Consider the following 6,217-nt stretch of genomic DNA (forward strand, 5'->3'; position numbering starts at 1 on the left):
CTTGACAAAGGTTGTATTCCGAGAGATGCGATTGCAAATACCAGAATGCGTGAACAGTAACGGAATACTATTCACTATTTATAGGCACAGGACGCAGCCTGTGAGGAATTACAAGTAAGCCCCTTATAAAAACTTACAACATTGACTCAGACCTTTATGGACTAAAAGGTCATTCTATCTTTAAGTCGGTTTGCAATGCCGAAGCTTTACAAAGAGGAACCTTCGGCTATCTTGTACAAACAGCTTCATCCGAGGATCACTTCTTTCTATAAGACCTTCGGCGACGAAGCATAGACCCAACAGGGGCAGCTTCGAATTGCTCACCGTACTTCACCCCCCGCCATCGCTCGTGACCAGTGATCATAGCGGCGCTATCCATGGTAAATTTGCTTCTATCATGTTCGCAATGACCCTAGGATTGAATAGCCATATTTAGACGAGAGTTTTGGAACCCCTCGGTGTAGTTATGGATCACGTCGGTGCTGCGCCGTCGTGGGTGAGGGCGGTGCCGCCGCCTGGGCAGGGTGGAGGGCAGTAGTCAGGTTCTGGCCTCCGATGTGCACGCGAACGGCTAAGATTAGCGGCAGGTTACCGTTTCAGGGCATAGAATCGTGACAGTTGAGATCGAATCCGTGGGTTTGGGTGAGATGTTGGCATTGTCAGATCTTGGTCGTGGATCTCGGATCCCGTGGCTGTTAGCGCATACCGCTTCAGTAATGTGTCGATCTAATCTGGGTCGCACGTTTTTTATCGTACTCCTTGGTATTTCCGTCCACAATCCGGAGTTAATAAAATAATTCAGAATTTAAAACAGAAAATGATTTTTAGTATAAAAATAATTCCAGAAACTTATTTAATTCATAACTAATTTATTTTAACTCCTTTTTGACCCATTCTAGTTGCTATAATTCTGTTTTAATATTGTTTATCAGCTGGTAACCTTGTTTTATCATGAAACATAGATTAAAATTATTCATTTGGTTATTTCTATATCGACCACTTAAAACTTCGAAAAATCATAACTCTTTAACCATAACTCCAAATTTAGTGATTCTCGAACCTACGATCTCGTTTCGATGCGTAGAGTATTATCATGCATTGTATTCCTCTATTTGGTGTTATGTTAATTTCTCATGTACCATGTTTGTTTGTATTATTGCGAGTAGATGAGCAAGCAACCGAGGACCCCGGTACTCAGTAGGTGAATAATACTGAGCAGGAGCCCGTTGAAGGCAAGTTGTGCCCTTGACCACTTTTCTTTACCCAATAATGTTATATATAATCACTATGGAATTTTTAGGCTTGATTTTGATGGGACCCAATAGGTCACTCTAGTCTGCTTTACTTATTGCCTTGATCACCCCTGGACTTTTGGGTAGTCTCTGCTATTTCTCTATGTGGTTTTGGATGTTAAGGTAAATATGCTTCATGATCATGCTTTATTATTGTTATTCTATTCTTTAATGTTCATGATAAGACTATGGTGTTAATTGGAAAATGGAGCTTAACTTGAGAATACATTGCCACCACAAGGGTGGAATGGGACGCCCTTGGCCAAGTAATTAGGAAAGCTGGGCAGAGATTACCTTACCTGAAAGGGGCAAGTGGGGAGCCGTCGCTGCAGAGTATAGGGTGGTTCTTGGGTCGGACTGTCTGTTTAGCTTTCTGGACGGGGGATTCCTATGCTTCCTTCTTCCTGAATCTGTAGTGGGTTTTCTCGAACTAGTGGAACTATGGAAAGGCCTCGTAGTGCTACCCTACCTCGTATCCTCGGTAGAGATGAATGGGACTTCTAGACCCCTTGGCAACTGAGTAACATGACTTGTGGGTAAAGGGTACAACCTCTGCAGTGTGTAAAACTGGTATACTAGCCGTGCTCGCGGTCATGAGCAGCTCAAAACTCTCGCATGATTAATTTATGGAAGTAAACTTAATTTGTCATTTTCATCACATTGTGGTTTATTATTAATTTTGATCTACTATTACTTTGGGTTGGTATACACTTACATGTACTAACTGCTAATAAAATTTGACCAACTTATTAAAAGCAATGCTCAGCTTCAACCGTTATTTATTGATCAGCCTTACACTACACATGAACTCCCACCTTTGGTGAGCTCATGCACATTATTCCCCCCAACTTGTTGAGCTATAATATTTTATGAGCTCACCCTTGCGATATATAAACCCCCCCACAGGTGAACAACAGGTAGTCCAGGAGGAATACGAGCTTATCTAGGTGGCGTCTCCCAGACATCTTGATGGCACCAAGGAATAATTATTAGTTCTCTTTATTGTTATCATTTATTTTTGTAAGACACTTTGACTATGTAATAATATTTGTGACATTTATCTCTATACACTTGGTCATTATATGTGTTGTTCTTCTTTGGTGCACATATGAGACGCACCCGATTTTATCCCTTAAATCCGGGTGTGACAGAAGTGGTATCAGAGGAAATGTTGGTTGTAGGAAGATCCCTAGATAGAATTGGAAAAAAACTTTTACCTACTTACCTTTACTCTGATTCATTCTATACTTTTCTCGATCATGTCTCACCTTTGGTTGTTCTATTCTAACTAATCTTATCTTTTCTACTCTAAAAAGGCAAGAAGGATTTCACACCTTGGAATCCTACATATAAGACCCTCTAAAGATATAGGAGACCTAAGAAAAATAAATATATTTTCTCTATCTAAATTGTTTGGATGTTTGTTCTGATGATAAATACTTGATTTGCTTCTTTGATTGACTGATATAGTATAGCAGAGCATTCTAGCATGTACCACCATAAGGTAATATATTAGTATTAGTAGGTGACACACTAATCTACTGAGATAATAAGACCCTAGAAGATCATGTCTCGTAATTACTTGTATTATCTGCAATTCTATCTTACCATGTGTTTCTAACCCAGATGGTCAATACTAGGAAGGGCGACGGTATCGATCTATCTGCCAACAACCGATGCATGAGGATTGTTAAGCAACCGCGACCAGAAATGAATCCACCAAACCCTCCACCGGCTGGGACAAATCTAGTAGCTGTCGCTCAGATGCAGCTGCTGCAGCAAATGGCGAACACCAGGACTGAAATGCAAGCTCAGATGCGGCAAGAACGTTAGGAGATGCGCTAGGAGCAGCAGGAAATGCGACAGAAAATGAGACAAGAACGACTGGAACGGCAGCAACAACCACCACTACCTCCACCACCATCACCAGCTCCACCCCAGGACAAGCACCGAAAATTCATGAGTCACAAGCCACCTACATTCTCCAACTCTCTAGATCCCCTTTAGGCTGATGACTGGCTGAAGACTCTGGATAAAATGTTCAACGTTGCTCAATGTACTGTTCGAGAGAAGGTGCTCTATGCGTCGGGTCGTCTCACTGGCCCCGCTGCTGATTGATGGGACTCTTACTATGTTGCCCATGTTGCTGCTAATACTATCACCTGGGCAGAGTTCTCTACATAATTCTGGAACTATCATATTCCTGCAGGCTTGATGAAAATTAAGAAGAAGGAATTCTTGTCACTTAAGCAGGGCAACATGTCAGTCAGTGAATACCGTGATAATTTTATAAAGTTGTCAAGGTATGCTCCAGAAGAGGTTGCCGATGATGAAAGGAAGCAAGAGCATTTCATCAAGGGACTCATTGGGCCACTCTAATACCGGCTAGTATCTCACACCTTCCCATCTTTCCAGAGGCTTCTGGACAAGGCTATAGCTGTTGAACACAAACGTGTTCAGCTAGGCGAGATGAAAAGGAAGGCTATTACCCAGGGACAGGGGAGCAGTAGCGTCCGTCCTCGCTATTTTCCACCCTAGGGTACACCAGCTAATCCTAGAGGAGGGCAACAGTCCTACCAACGACCTGCTCAACATACACCACAGGCGACACCGCAGACTCCGCATACTTGTCAGGCTGCCCCCACTGGCACCCCGACGAGACCTACAGGCCAGGGCACTGCTACAGGCACCACATGCTTCAAGTGTGGTGAGGTTGGTCACTATGCTAGTGTTTGTCCGAAGAGGAACCCCAACACACCGGCTCGAGGTAATTCTCAGGGCAAGCAGACACAGACTCTAGGCAACAACCGTGGCTATAGCATCACCAGGGTTAATCAAATCAATGTTGAAGCTACCGAGGATGGTCCCAACATCATCATTGGTATGTTCTTCATTAATTCCATGCCAGCTACTATACTTTTTGATTCTAGAGCTTCTCATTCATTCATGTATGCTCGTTATGTTCATGCAAATAGTCTACCTTACCTTGCCCTACGCAGACCTATGATAGTCATTACACCTAAAGGGGCTTATGAGGCAACATATATGAGTCATAAAATAGAAGTAACAATTTTGGGAAGAAAGTTTTGGGCTATGCCTATAGTGCTAGAAGAGAGTACAATAGACTTAATCCTTGGCATGAACTAGTTAAAACAATGGAAGGCAGTAATACATTGTGCTAGAGGAACAGTAGAACTTTCTAGTCCTGATGGGGATAGTTTTGAAGTCATAGTTGCACCACCCACATCTAACAAACCTGATGTACACATGATCAACGGCAAATTTGTGGGTGATCACATCAAAATTGTTAGAGAGTTCCTAGACTTCTTTCTAAAGGTGTTACCCAGAATGCCACCGGATAGGGAAGTTGAGTTTGTTATTAATCTCTTACCTGGAACTGCTCCTATATCTAAAAGGCCATATAGAATGTCAGTGGAAGAATTAAAAGAACTTAAGAAACAACTAACATAGTTACAGGAAGCGGGGTACATTCGTCTGAGTTCCTCACCTTGGGGAGCACCGGTTCTGATTGTACAGAAGAAGGATGGTTCACAGAGGTGTGTGTTGATTACAGATCACTTAATGATGTTACAATCAAGAATTAGTATCCTTTACCTCGTATTGAAGATTTATTTGATCAGATGAGAGGTGCTATGGTATTCTCTAAAATTGATCTCAGATCGGGATATCATCAAATGAAGATTGGGCCATCTGATATTCCCAAGACGACTTTCTCTACCCGATATGGTCTATATGAGTTCACGGTCATGTCGTTTGGCTTAACTAATGCACCAGCCTACTTCATGAATTTGATGAACAAGGTGTTCAGGGAGTATCTTGATAGGTTCGTCGTGGTATTCATCAAAGACATTCTAATTTATTCCAAGAATGATAGTGACAAGAGGAACACCTTCGATTGGTACTACAGAAGCTGAGGGATAATCAACTCTATGCCAAGTTTAGCAAGTGTGAGTTCTAGCTTGATGAAGTACCATTCCTTAGGCATATCATCTCTAATGGTGGAATCTCAGTGGATCTGGTTAAAGTAAGGGAGATAATAGGATGGAAGATACCGAGTTCAGTCACGGAGGTCCGGAGTTTCCTGGGACTCATGGGTTATTACCGGCGTTTTATTGAAGGATTCTCCAAGATAGCGAAGCCTATGACCTCACTATTGGAGAAGGGGAAGGAGTTTAAGTGGACTCATGAATGCCAAGAGAGTCTCAATCAACTGAGGTTTAAATTGATGTCACCCCCAGTGTTGATTATGCCAGATCTACAGAAGGGATTTGGCATATATTGTGATGCATGCCGCCAAGGCTTGGGGTGTGTTCTTATGCAAGAAGTACATGCCATTGCCTACGCATCTCACCAGTTGTGGAAACATGAACTGAACTACCCCACTCATGACATAGAATTGGCAGCCGTAGTGCACGCTCTCAAGATTTGGAGGCATTATATAATGGGGACCAAGTGCCAAGTCTATACTGATCATAAGAGCTTAAAGTTTATCTTCACTCAGAAAGATCTCAACCTTAGGCAACGCCGTTGGTTGGAGCTCATCAAAGACTATGACTTGGAGATCCACTATCATTCGGGCAAGGCAAATTTTATTGTGGATGCCTTGAGTCGGAAAGAACATGTTCATGCAGCTATTGTCACCCAATTACGTGATGAGTTAGTTGAAGACTTTGAAAGGCTCAACTTGGGAATAGTTGCACATACTGAAGGAATCACTATAGAAGTGGAACCTACCTTAGAGCAAGAAATACGCAAGGGTCAGATCGGTGATGCTAAAATTCAAGAAATCAAAGATCTGATGGCAGAAGATAGAGGTCCAGACTTCATGGAGGATGAACAAGGCACGATATGGTTCAAGAACTGGATATGTGTTCCTGAGATTGACAGCCTCCATGAGACAATAC

Source organism: Zea mays, chromosome 7 (genome assembly GCF_902167145.1).
Source record: "Zea mays cultivar B73 chromosome 7, Zm-B73-REFERENCE-NAM-5.0, whole genome shotgun sequence".
Taxonomy (NCBI): domain Eukaryota; kingdom Viridiplantae; phylum Streptophyta; class Magnoliopsida; order Poales; family Poaceae; genus Zea; species Zea mays.